The sequence below is a fragment of the Cygnus olor genome, chromosome 6 (assembly GCF_009769625.2).
Source record: "Cygnus olor isolate bCygOlo1 chromosome 6, bCygOlo1.pri.v2, whole genome shotgun sequence".
Classification (NCBI taxonomy): domain Eukaryota; kingdom Metazoa; phylum Chordata; class Aves; order Anseriformes; family Anatidae; genus Cygnus; species Cygnus olor.
The window spans coordinates 7,067,787-7,081,584 of NC_049174.1; the positions used below are offsets into that span (position 1 = coordinate 7,067,787).

The 13,798-nt window shown below is 47.5% G+C and overlaps 1 long non-coding RNA gene across 1 annotated transcript in view; it reads left to right on the plus strand.

Annotated features, from left to right (window-relative positions):
- Nucleotides 1–13,798, plus strand: part of LOC121072133 — a 43,050-nt gene extending 29,252 nt beyond the window's left edge. Inside the window, exons 3-4 of the long non-coding RNA XR_005821024.1 lie at nucleotides 5,780–5,877; nucleotides 12,969–13,798. This is a non-coding gene — a long non-coding RNA (uncharacterized LOC121072133). The remainder of the gene's footprint in view (nucleotides 1–5,779; nucleotides 5,878–12,968) is intronic.

Below are 13,798 nucleotides of genomic sequence, written 5' to 3' on the forward strand. Positions count from 1 at the left end.
AGGGAAAGCGGCAGCAGCTGAGGATGCGAGGTATCGCTGGCATCTGTCCTGCTGGTTGTGCGGCTCCCGGGGGGTGCGTTGGCACCTCCATCCCGCAGGAGAATCCCGCAGCAGGGGGAGGCAGCGTCAGTGGGGAAGGGGCTTCGGGTTTCACCAGGCCCCGGAAAATGCAACAGGGGGGATGTTGTTTGTTTGGCGCCGTTCTCTGTTAGTCCTGTCACTTGCAGAAACAGGTTTGGGTCTGCTTTTTTATTTCTATTTTTTTAATTTTTTTCCCAAAGTTTGATGAAGATGCAGTATTGGCCAATGCAAAACTTTATGCATTTGGGCCAAATTTGGTTGGTTTAATAAAGGGAGGTGTGTTCTTCCTTCTGAAGCACTGATACGATTAATTCTGACACTTCCGAAATGAAGTATGTGGCTTTTTCAAGCTAGGGTCACAGAGATGGTGCTGATTGCTGCCATCCCTCTGCAGTTGCTTTTAAGTCTCTGCCTTTCTGGTCTAGTCGTTACCAAGATGCCTATGCCTGAGGGTTTCCTGTAGCCCAGGGAGCCAGGTGCTCCTTTTGGAGGAGGGAGATGCTGGTTTAAATCCAGGCACTGAAGGAGATGATCTCCCATATGCTAAGGGAATGAGCAAGCTATGGAGCTGTCGGATGCAAGGGTGAGCACCACTGCTTCTGCTGTCTCAGTGTGCTCCCTTTGAGACTTTTGCCTTTTGCTGTCTAAAATGACTAAAGATGCAATTATCTTGTTTCCCATTTTCCTAGTAATTAAAAAATATATCTACTTGGGTTTTTGATTGTCTAGGAAGGACCTTCATTTTCATTTTATGCTTCTGGTATGTCCACCAAGCCCCACACACTATAACGAGTGCCCAAGAAACACTTTTGCTGCTCCCAGTGTACCTGCAGCATGTTGCACAGGGATCAGAAGGTAAAGCCTGCTTCTTCCAGTGCAGGTTTGCTCAGAAGGGCTCAGGCCAGTGGTTTCCCTCTGGGTGCCTTAGGCTGCTTGAGATAGCAGTCATTGGGAGGGCCCAGGGGGAGCTTGCTTTCAGGCAAGGTGTGCAGCACTCAGCATACAAGCAGTATTTACAATTACCTATTTTGGTCTCTTCCTGGAGCATTTCTGCTGTCCCATACCTACTCATCTTCTATCATTTCAGCTGTCTGACATGTCCTTCGTTTCCTGTGATAAACTCCTGTCTGACACCTGCTGCTGTTGAGCATTTGCAGTGTTTCTCTGCTGAAGGTTGGGTGGCTGCAGTGTCAGCAGGAAAAGCTGTAAGCGTGTGCGCGCCATTTGGCAAGCGCTGAGCTTTGAGAAAGATTGCAATGGCTTGGAGCTGTGCCCTGGTACAGCCACCTACTTTGTTTAGCTGATAAGTGGGAAGTGATCCTATTATCCAAAGTCACAAGATGCACAGGGAATTCCATGGAGAAGCTTGTTGAAACCAAACAAAGGAGGTTCAGAGAACTACAGAACCAATATGTGAGTATGGTGGTTTTTCCTGCACTAGTGAGGCTGTGAAACTTGTTGCCGGGGGACTACTTAAGGCCAAGAACATAACAAGATGCAGAAAGGAACCAAACATTTAGGCAGTTATCGGAGTTACTCTAGTTTGTAACAAGTTTGAAAGGAATATATAATCCATTTCACCACAATAAACTGTTCATGAGGTGATAGAGGCTAGTTGCATCTTTCCATGTCAAGATGCTGCAGAGGTTCTTGGGCTCTCTCAAATGTGGGATTTGGGGTTGTAAGAGATATTCCTGCCTTGGCCAGACTGCTTGTCTGCTTTGATTCTCCCATGTTTCACCACAGGTTTAAAGTAACAAGCTGGGGATCTGCTGCCAGCAAATTCTCTCGATCGCAGCTTCAGGCTACAATGCTGACAGCATGCAACAAGGCACCAAATTATTCTACCAGTGATTTGGCTTTGTCAGTGCAAGGTCCTTTCAATACATAAAAGTGAAGCCTATTCCTACCTGAGGCACTTGCAGCTACATGGCACCCTGGCCAGCTGGGGAAACTTAAGGGGAAGAGTCTTGCTCAATAAATGGTTGGGTCAGCGTGTTCGGAGCTGTCTTGGTCAAATGAGGTCTTCTATGCACGTGTGTTTATGGGCATGTGGCTGTGCATTCTGCTGGATTTTGTCTAAGGCACCATAACGGGTGAGTCTTCCCCCAAACCCTTTGGGACAGCACATTTTCCTGTCCTCAGACAGGGAGGTGAGTGCAGGAATGTGACCAGTGAACAGTGCCGGCATCACAGGACTTGCAGGTGGTGGGAAATAAGGCAGTGATGTGTGAATGGCACGAAGACTGGGTTACGGGCACAAGTGAAGGGCTCTGCTGGCTCAAGGGAGGCAATGGGCGTGCCGAAGGAAGGAGGATTTGCCTTTTGGCTCCTCCAAGTGCTGTGTAAGGCACTGATACCCTAGGCTGTGCCTAGGCTATCAGTGGTGCAGGCTGAAGTCAAACGGCTTCAAAGGAGTAGGCAAGGGAATGGATATCTGAAAATACAAGCCTGCTGTGGTGGATTTGGTTACGGGCAGCCTGAGAGAGTGCATTTGCCCTTTACCTGCATGGGGGATGCTTGAGAAGGGTTGGGGGAAGCGTGCATGTGCCCTGGGTCAGGAGGGAGGGGAGGCACCAGCTGGTGTACCACATATAGCCTGCGGCTGACTTAGCACTTGTGCCCAGTCGCCCTCCCTCCCGCTCAAGGTTTTCTAATTCTGTCCCAGACGATGTCAGCGTCCCCCAGCAAGCGGCGGCGAGACATACAAGGCATTCCTCACAGAGCTCGAGAGCATCTCTGTGCCCACAAGGAGGGCTGACTGGGGAGAAGCAGTTCCCTGAAGGAGGTGCTGGGCTACTTGGGGCCGCCTCTGGCTCACGTTCAGCCTTGTAGAAACCTTCCCGACACTGCTGTTCTCGGGGGAAGAATTTGAGTTGCCCAAGAGCTCTTTGCAGTTTGCTTTTCACTGTCCCATAAAACTCTGTTATTTTTGGCCTCCGTGGCTGTACAAGGATCTGTTTGTAGATCATGCAGCAGCTCTGAAGTGCAAGCACCTTGGCTAAACGCAGCCACACTGTGTGAGCAGCACTGTGCCTGGCTCCTGCTGGGCAGAGGCAGGACGTGTATATCAAATTCTGCCAGGCAGGACTCCTTACCGCAGGCCCTGAGGAGTGCTGTGTGGTTTTAGATGTGAAGATTAAGCACTGCGTGAGACACTAATCCTGGCACACTCTCTCACGCAACATACGATAAAAACATGCTGGTGCTGCTTTGGGCAATCAGGATTCCTGGTCCTGAAACCTGTGTCCGAGGTGCAGATCTCACTGCCTTTCCCTTCTTCCCTCTTCCTCAGGACGTGCGGCAGAGGAGTCACATTACTGCTCATTTAAATGAACCGTGCCTTTCTCAGATCCCCTTTCAATAATCTACTAGGAGATGGAATGGCTTCAGCCTTGGAAAGGGCACTGAAAGATAGCTGATATAGGGCACAGAGTCCCTGTGTACCTGCATTGTCTGGAAAGTCTCAAAGTGACTTATGGGGCAACAACCTCTTTTCTTTCCCTTTTTTCTCCCTCTCCTTTTGGACATAATTTGATTTTGGGAAAATCTAGTGTTGGAATCTTGATCTTTCTTTGGCCATTAATAAGCTTCTCAATGACTGGAGGTATGGACAGCCTTCAAGGTCTGCAGCTTAGAGATGCGAGCATCGCTCTTTGATCATACACATGCTGTCCTCATCATTGACATCCTGTCTCTGCCAAGCATGCAGTCTGCATTTGCTTAAATATTGCCAAATGTTCAGGCTCTCCAAAATGTGCTGGGTACACCAGAACGCCCCATTTTCTAACTGTATGCATGAGTTTTAGAGTTGAGATGGCCCAGCAAGAACGAAGCTGTAGGAACTCAAAGTTTTCAGTTATTTCCATGTCTTGCAGTAAAGACTTCAGATTTATGGGATCTATATGGGTTTCAGATAATACTTATGCATTTTGGATCATATCCCTGAAGATGATGCTCTTCTGGGAGAGAAGGTTATAGAACTATGCTAACAGGTGATGGATTGTATTGTACGTATCTCAGAAAGTCCTTTTAAGGGTCTAACTGCATTGTCATGGCTTAATAAGCCTTGACAGAGATCCATGGAAGTATTGTGGACATAATCTGTGCCATGGTTGTCAGACTGGACACAAGTACAGCGCTTGGGGAGCAGCTCCTTTCTCACAAATCACTCGTAGCATTTCTGAGCATCCCGTGTGCCTTCTTAACGTGTCTGTTGCTGCCTGTAAAGTAGCTGTGGCAGAGGATCAGCATGGAGACATGGAGCTGACATTTTGCTTGGGAGCTTTTGAGATTCGAGGCTATTATTTTGTGTCTGGTGGCAGGCCATTGCCTGCTGGCACCCCGGCTGTAGCAGCCCCGTACAGTTGACACTATGCCTTTTGGTCCAGTCTTCTGGCCACCATCATTGTCAGTCTGGTGTCTATGGACTTGCTTTCTCCCATAGCATCAGCAGGTGCTGTCTCATGGCACCTCTTACCCTGCTGGGATTTTCATTCCCACTGTCTGGCCATAACTGGAGAGGCATCCTCCAGCCAGCAGGTAAAGTAGCCTCCCTTCAGAAATGTCATGGGAGGACGGTGTGGGTCCCTTAGCGCTCTCAGTGCGAGAGGGGAGACTCAGCAACCCCTCGTGCTGCCACGTTGGGGGACAGAGCATGCAGCGAGCTGCTGGGTGCTTCTGATGGGCAGCAGGGAGGTCTTTGTCTCAGCACTGCCACTGATTCCCTGGGCAAACCCGTCCAGGTCACTTAAAACTGTCTGTGATGGAGCTTGGCCTTTTGTATTGTGCATGTAGCACCTCCGCATTCCTTCTGCGTGTGAAAACTGACCTCAGTAAAGCTCTGAAATCATCACATTGGAGCTGCGAGCCTCTTTTTGGGGAGTGAGAATGCATATGCGTGCAATGCCTCTTCTTCAGGATGTCAAGTCGCTATGCTGGCTTTCTTTAAATAGCCTGTTGGTTCTGCACCCCTTATTTAGCTGTAGGGAGACGAGTGACATGGTGATGCTCAAGAATGTCATTTTGCTTCTCGTGTGACCGATGAGATCAGAGGTTGTTAGCGGGAGATGTACGGTGACCCTCCCCGAAAGTGCAGCTGGATGCGGGACCTAGAAACCCAGCGGGGTGAGGCAAGGTGTCAGCGCACGGGTGCTGAAGGACCAGGGGGACCCTCTGGCCGTGGGGAGCACCTCAACCACGACGAAATCTTCGTGTGACAGGGCTTGGCAGCCAGTGCAAGCTGCCTCTGCCTCCACCTAGAGCCCTCAAGCATTACAGTGAAAGCTGCTGTCTCCTCTCCGATACAGGTATTCAGGGCTCTGGCGGTCCACCTGCAGGGTGTGATACGAGCAAAGTTTCAACCTGAGCCCCTTGTGCTTGAATAGCTGGCCCCAAGGTGGTTTTTCCTGCTTGTTAAACTTCTGTCAAAGTCAGTCGCTTTGCAACATGAGATGGCTTCAGAGCTGCCAGCGAGCGGCTGATGACATACTTTACGAAGACTGTTACCCCCAAAGGTAGTTCAGGAATGCCTGTTATTTTTATTACATACTTTTGTCCCAAACTCATCTCTCTCAAGCAGCTCCATTAACTCAATAGGGTTGCAACAGTTTGCTGCCGGGTGCTGTTTGCATGTGTGCAGGTGCAACTTCTATTTTTAACCCTTTCTCTTATGAGCTTATATCTTCTTTTTTCCTAGAGAAATTTCAGACCAAAGAAGTGGAAACAACAAGTGCAATGAGTGCTAACACTGATTTGGATGAATGTTTGCAGAAAGAACAGTTTGAAATGACAGTGGTAAGTGCAGCATAGAAGTTATTGCTTTTCTAGTTTTGGGGCCTCCAAAGTAAATGTGAGAGATCAGATCATGGAAGGTGATGCTGCCACACGAGAGTTCCCTGACACAAACTCCAGCCCCACAACTTCTTAAAATGGGTTGTGCCACCCTTTTTGTTTAGCAGTGGTCACATTGAAATTATTTATCTGCTCATTTTGGCAAATGAGTTTTAGTTTTGGGATTTGTCAAGGATGGGTAATGGTAACTATTCTCAATGTAAACTCTGGGCCATTTTGATTAACCAGTAGACTACGTAGTAATTCATTTCCTGCAGATTCATCATTAGTTTTCAGCAAATATTGTGAAAAAAATTGTGTAAGGTGAATAGACTTGGTAAAGACTTTTGCCAAAGAATATAAGACATTTCAACTAAACTGAAGCAATTTAGAAATTCAAGTGACTATTTTGTAGTACTTTTTTTCATATTCATACAACAACGTTGTCCATTAAGGAAGGAATTTAGTGGGTTTTGCAAAATTCAAACAAGCTTCCATCTATTGTGTAGAGATGAAATGCTGGTTTCTGGTATTTATCTGCTTTTCCAGCAATAATCTAGGGTACCTGTACCGTCTCAAAGGAGCAGGAATGTTTTGCAACTAACGTGATGAAATGAAATAAAGTTAGTTTCAACATAAAGGAGCTTCCTCTACCGTTGCAATCTCAAATGCCTTGTGGCTTTAGCCTCCCCAGGAGGAAGATAGGATGATCCTGTGCTGGCTTTGTGCTCTGGGATGTGGGATCGTGTAACCTTTTTGTCTCCAGGCGTTGCATGCAGTGTTTCTGGCTGGTGGGTATTGGCTCCCCTTTATCTGTGACATGTTTTGTTGCCGATTCCCTGTGGCAAGTGGAGTTGGGTCTGTTTCCTGGTAGATGTCTAAAATAAACAATTCAGATAATGTTTGAATACTTTTAACTAGTAATAACATGAAGCCATATGTGCTGCAGTGAACTCAAGCCAGTGCTTCTCTTTCAGAAAATATTATGAAATCATTTTGTTTGATTTGCCATTGTGAACATTACGTACAGATGATGATTAGAGGCACTTGATTAATTCTTCTCTTATTGTGCTTCCGTAAATTGGCAGGGGCAAAGGAGATGGCTTTCACAAGCCACAAATCACAAGCTTTGGAAAACTTAGTATTTGTATAATGGCCATGTAAAAAGATGTGTTCTCCTAACTTCTGCTTTGTTCCCTGCAATGAGTGTACAGGATTTCTTATTATGATAAAATTCTGTTGAAATAATTAAGGGTTCTGAAAACCAAGACATCTGGAAATCTGTCTATTGCTAGGGGTGGAACTTGGATCCAACCTTCGTGTTGTCAGATGCATCTCCCAAGGGATGGGAAGCACTGTAACGTTAGCAACCTCCTGCCTGTTCCTCCCTTCTCTCTCTTCCCATGTTGAATGCCATTTTCACACAGCTTTTACAAGATAGCTTAATATCGGGGGGGACACCTGTATTTTTAATACCGCCATAGTTACTATCCTGAGAGGTGCGAGGCTGGAGTGTCATGTTTGTGCCTGCTGTGTTTGACAGGAGTTAGAGTTGGGGTGTATCTCTCTTCCCTTTGTGCTTTTTGTGATCTTAAATCAATTGAGACTCTAAGCCATCTTAAAACGTTAGCTGGGGCTTATGCTCTTGTGGAGCATCACTGTGGAGATGTCCCCAAGAAAGCTTCCAGCAGGGATGCAGTCCCTGCTGGCTTTACTTGGCATCACCTTTCATTTTATTTTGTCAACCTCTTCCGGTTCCCCTTTTGTTGTCATTATGGATGTGAGTTTTTTATCTCCCTTTCTGAAAGGTTCAATTTCCACAAGGAGTTTTGTGTAGTGTTGTTATTCTTTAAATATTGTTACAATGATAACTCTCAGCCTGCTGTGGGCTTTAAAGTTTACTGCAAGCGTGCTGCTTGTTCTTGACTGCACGTTTGCTCCTCTACCTGAGGGTGCTGAACACTGAAAAGCGTATCTGGCTTAGCAGATCTTCTGCCTGCATACTAGAGCTAATACCTGACGTTTCCGCAGTTCCTAATTAACTTAACAAGTGCATTTTGTCCCACGGTCCTGTCCCTTCAAAGCGAAGGAGAAACCCAAAGCTGCAGCATGGCTGTGAGCGCCTGTTCCCGCACTCTGTTCACTGGGAGGAGAGCTGCTGCAGCTGGGGGTTAGACAGCTGAAGAAAAGAGTCCAGCAAGAAGTGATAATGGTAGCTCTTGGGACAAGAAGACATCTGCCAGGAGGAATGTGTTGTTGGCAGCTGAGGGCTGCTCTTCTCCTCTGTGCACTCTGGTGCAGACCTGCTTTCCCTGTCACCCTTTGCTCAGTAATGAGGATGGTAATTGTTATTTATTGGCCAAGGATTTCAGCAGTCACAAGTGATTTTCTGAGACCAATTTTGTCTTTTTCAGAAAGTGATGAACATTTTCCCCCATTAAAAAAAAATTTAAAAAAGCAGCCTCCTTTCATGGATTTTTAAGTTGAGCATCTTCCAAATCAAGGTGTCTCAAATCACTTCACTTTGAAACTGTGTTACTGTGGATGGGTTTCTGAAGAGCAAGCAGCCGCCAGCTCTGCTCCTAACAAGGTCTCTGGGGCCACAAGATCGTGTAGTGTGCTGTACATTGTATGCTGCATGATAAGGGTTCAAATTAAGGAGACAACCTAATGGGAAACCTCCATGCAGGGAGGATGAAAGCAAAGGGTTGAGCAGTCTGGTAGGTGGGTTCAGGGAACAGGGGAGAGCTCGAAAAATGTTTGAACAGGGTTGTGGTACCCAGCTCACTGAAGTGGTGTCACTTGCAAAGACTTGGATGTTGCACTGATGGGAACGGTTTAACTGGGCTCTGGCACGCCTTTCCCCTCTGAGCTCTGGGGAACAGGGTGACCATGTCATGGGGCCTGAATTCCCATCCCAGTGCTGTCATGAGACAAACAAGTGCTCAACCCCTTTGGAAAGCAAAGATGGGGATTTTTTTTATTTTATTTCCAGTGCAGTTTGGGAAGAACACAATTCAGTGTGGTTCTGCTTCAGGGTCAGAGGAGACTCCTGGTATGACTTCTATTTTTTTTTTTTTTGGCATTCATTCATGTGTTTCCACCTTCTATATGTTCCTGACAGATGAAGCTTTTCACCTTCCCAGGGCCACTACAAACTGCCAGTTGGATTTCTCTGTGTTGTCTTTTCTCCCAGCCCTAATTTCATGCCCATGCAAGACTCCCAGCCCTGTGTCATCTCTAAAGGTTACGTCCAGTGATTTAACTGGAGCTGAAGCAAGCATGCCCAGCAGCTAGCTGGGGTGCCTGGCCTGCTGTGGAATAGATGGCCAAGACATCCCCACTGTTTTTAATAGCTCTCTGACAGTCTTGGCCAGCAAATGTGGCACATTTCATTATAACTTGGTTTTCATGCAGGCAGGTGACCTTTGCAGCGGTTAAGCAAAGCACCTCTCACTGTCAACTTTCACAGTCCTTTTAAAGAGCTGGTGGCAGCTTCCTTGCTGCAGGGCTGTGCATTCCCTGGGGTTCATCCAGGGCACGGGCTTGCACGTGGGCAGAGGACGGGGTTGTGTGATCCACATCATAACAAATCCCAAGTCCCTGGGACCTGCCTTCACAGTGCACATCTCCTGCAGGCCTCCAGGGCTGGGCCATGCAGGGTTGCCTGCTCAGCTTTCCCCATCTAGCTGCACTGGTAGGCATGGTCAGAGAGGGAGAGGGGAGTTCTGCAGTAGTGGGGGGCTGCGAGACGTGGGATGCTGCTCTCTTTTTCTCTGCATGGCTACTGCAAATCTGTCAAACACCCCATTGCCACGGCTGTGCCTCAGCTACAAAGTACGGGGAGAAATCGGTGGCAGTGTGTGGTGAGAACAGATCAACCAGAGGAGAAATGATTCAGATGTTCCTTCAATGGGGAAATGAAGCACTTCTATAAACTTTTTTTCCCCCAGATATTATCTCACAAAGTTTGGAAGGTGTAATGTTGGAGACGTGCTATTAATTTTGCATGACTTTCAGTTTTATTTGTACATTTGGCTTACAAGGTTGTGACTTCTTCCTCAGCAGCTTTTAAGCACTTGGAAAATGCTATACAAAAGTTACTACTTTTCCTAGGACAAATGCAAAGGAAGTATTGCCAGATTCTAAGCTCTGATTGGGGTCCTTATGTTACATACCACACCAAGAAATAGTGAGAATCCCTTCCTCAGAGATGCTGTAAATTAAACTAAAGGAAATACGAGAAAACTGAAGCAGAGAGCGGCCAAATGACTTGCTGGAGGAGCCCCAGCTTGGCATTTGCAGACAGAGGACAGAGATTTGTCTGCTGAGCCCCAGTCCAAGGTGAGGCATGTTTATGGGAACGTGCTCTCAGGAGCAGCTCTCAGACATCTCCTCCAGCCCCTGCTCTTTGTTTCCTCCTTTTGGTTGAAATGAAGATTATAGAATTGTCAGGGCATCACATAGAGGCTTTGTAGGCTTGAGTCCAACCCTTTGGCCTGACCTTCCTAGATGGACCCAAGCAGACAGAGGTTTTTTCCCAGTTCCTAACGGAGCTCCCCAAACCACTTCAGAAGTGGTGTGGGATTCCTGCTGCCTCTCCTAGCAGCTCAGGAGCCATAGCAGGATGGCATGTGAAACTTTGGCTATTTGCAACTATTCAAGGCTTCAGCTTTGTCTGCATGGACACAGCATGAACCTTTTACAGTAAAAAGTGTGTCCCAGTCAGTGCATAGCTTCGGTACAGCCCCTATTTCTACTGCCTGTGTCCTGCAGCGGCTCCTGTTAGAGATGCAGAGGATCTGAGATTACTCAGAATAAGGCAGAATTAGGGAAGGAAGGCACAAAAGCATGGAAATTCATGTGTCCTGGCTTTAGAAGTGAGCCAACCTGTGATCAAATCATATATCTTATTATAAAGCACCTCATTAAATCTTAAAGTGAGAAAAGCAAGGAGAGGATACTGGGCCACTTCTTTTCTCGCTATGCGGAACGTCTATTTGTTTCCTCCTCACTGCTACCTCCTGTCACAAATCAGGACAGTGAGTGCTAACAACTTTGCTCCTCCATTTTACAAGGCAGTAACTCAATACCTGGATTCATAAACTTCTCAGAGGAAGGCTGGGTGGCTGTTGGTATAAATGAATTAGGTTATTGCTGATGAAAACCAGGGAACTGGAACTATTGCTATTGTGAAAATAATGAGAGGGGGAAAGATGCTTGTCTTATTTTAAACAGGATCCCAGATATCAGATCTGTGTGCTTCCGAAACCCACAGTTGTTAGTACTCATTTGGGATCCCTACATCAGGCTCGGTCTTTCCTGTATGTTCCTAAAACACAGAGTCAGCCTTGCTGGAAAGGGATATTCCCCAGCTCTGGGGGGTGTGAACCCCCTGGAGTTCACCCTCTGTGCTGTTGAACACCAGGGGTTCCCAAACGCTTCCACTGGCAACACCCTGCTCTCTATGCAGAGACCAGCTTCTTGCAGATGAATTTGTCAGGCTTGTAAATGCTCTGGGCTGTGGTCTGGTGGGGAGGTGAGCCCTGCTCTGGGAGATGGGCTTTGTCCTCTTTCCCAGAGGGAGAAAGGAGCTACGAATCCCTAATGAGGATATCCTGGATGTGGGATGTGCTCTCAGACAAAGTCTGTGATTTTCTTATGGTCTTTTAGGCTTTGTCTTCTGCAGTCTCACTCATTTTTTTCAGCCACCTGTAAAATCTTACCAATTCCTTCCTCTCTGCCACCAGGAGGAGCATCACTGAGGCCACAGAGGTGACAACATCTCAGTGGCAGAGAAAGTGCTAAAAAAACAGCCCCAAATAAAACCGGGGAATGGGGAAACCCCTGCAGCTAAGAGGTGGTCTGGGGGTCTCCTGCAACGAAGCTGCTTGCTGGTGCCGTGGTCTCCCCCTCACTGGCAGGAGCATGCCTTAAGCAGCTATAATAAAACTCGGCCAAGTGGTGGAAATATGATCGACCGCTCAATTAATCCGATTAGAGCCAACAGCCATTATGTGGAACATTTGCTCCTGCCCCGTACACAGCTGCATGCCGTAGTGTAACTATTTATGGGCCAGGCTCCAATGGGATTTATGGAGGATGAAGCCCTACCAGCAGATTCGATTACCGGCTGAGATCTCTGCAAATGCTGCAGCAAACTGCAACGGCCGCAAAGTGTGGGCTGCCTGACGCGGGTCCTGCTGGTGAGAAATTCCCTGGCCATGAGGAGATGGAGTGAAATGGCTCCCCCCAGGTGTGGCTTTCTCTCCTTAAGGCTTTGAGAGCACCATTTGGAGCACCTCAGGGCCTTCTCTATTGCTGACTGTCTTCCTCACCACGAGGAAGCCAAGTTGTGCCCTATCATCCACACAAGTGACTGTGTATGAATGAAAGGTGGCCATTCACTACAGTGTCTGTTCGACTTTTGGGGCAAATTTGCTGAATTTTCCCCTCTGGAAAGAGCAGAGGGGATGCATAGCATCTGAGGGTGCAGGGCTGGCTGCAAGGTGTCCTGTCCGGCACGGGGTGTTAAAAAGAAACGCCCCCCCCGGATTTGAGGGCTACATGAGAGAGAGTTTATTCACCTTCTCCCCTTCTGCTGGAACCTCTTAGCATCTAGATTACCCAAATATTGAGTATGAAGTCTCTTTTGGGTGCTCCTGGGGGTGCTGTTCCCCATGAGCAGCAGGGAGCACACAGGTTTCCTTGGGTTAAGCCTTTATCCCACACTGCATCTTGCCTTTCCCTTGCTGCAATGCTGGGAACTGGAGTTCTGAAATGGTCCAGAGTAAAAACTACCAACTTCTTCCCCCAAAAGGGCTGCACGGAGGCAGAAATAAGTGGGCGAGGGTGAAGTGGGGAGAGAGGTGAAACAGAATTGTCTTCAGACAGCTCTGCTACAGAAGAAAATGGCAAAGACCGCTACACTGGGAGTGAAGGGTGGCTTGAGCAGCAGTTGGGAATACTGAGCTTTGTGGGTGATGCAAAAGCAGGCTCTGCCTTAAAGCAGAAGCTGTATTGACAGCCACTTTGTCCTGTTTTCTCTCCAACAGCTTCCAACGGAGCGGTTTTGATTCTGAAGCAGCAGAAACCCCTGAGGATGCGATGACGTGATGTCCTCTCCAGGTCTCAGAGCAGCTGCCCAGGTCTTGGTGCTCACCCTCTGCTTTCACAGGTCAGTTACACCCTTGGGTTGGTACCAGGATGGTGGATGATGCTTGTCTCCAGACACCAAACAACATATTCACAGTGGTGCCAGCATGACCACCCATGCAGCAAGCCCCTTACTCTTCATTTCCCCTGTGGGCTTGCAAAGCATCACCCAAGCCAAGCAATGTCACTTCTGCAGTGGCAGCATCCATAATTCTCACTCCAGAGCCACAAAGAAGCTCCCTGCCTTTGCCAAAGGGCTTCAGAGTGTACACGTGGGATATCAACGTGTTTGTGTTAAAGGGAGAGTGTTGTCTTTTTTCCAGCTTATTGAAAAGGGGTATTTGGGGGCCATTCTGCTGCTGTGTCAATGATGGGAGAGTTCACCTGTTCTTTCCAAAAGAGAAAAAGAAAAACAAACACAAAACCAAACCATGCCTGTCATGTCTTTGTCACTGGGGTCCTTTAGTTAATGTAACAAGACTTGCTTTTAAGGTCAGGCACAAACATGTTTATTAGGTAGGCCTGAAATGTGATCAACCATTCAAAGTATACTAAACTCCCGCTGACTCCTACACTCAGCTGTTGCAGACGGGCTGGGTCCTAAACTGCTCTAAACCAGCTTAATTCCATAGGCTTTACTCAGCTCAGGCACTGGCTCCAGATCTGACCCACAGAGATGATTTTTCCACAGCATCACTGCTACTGAGAAAAACAAAGGTAGTAAGGAGAA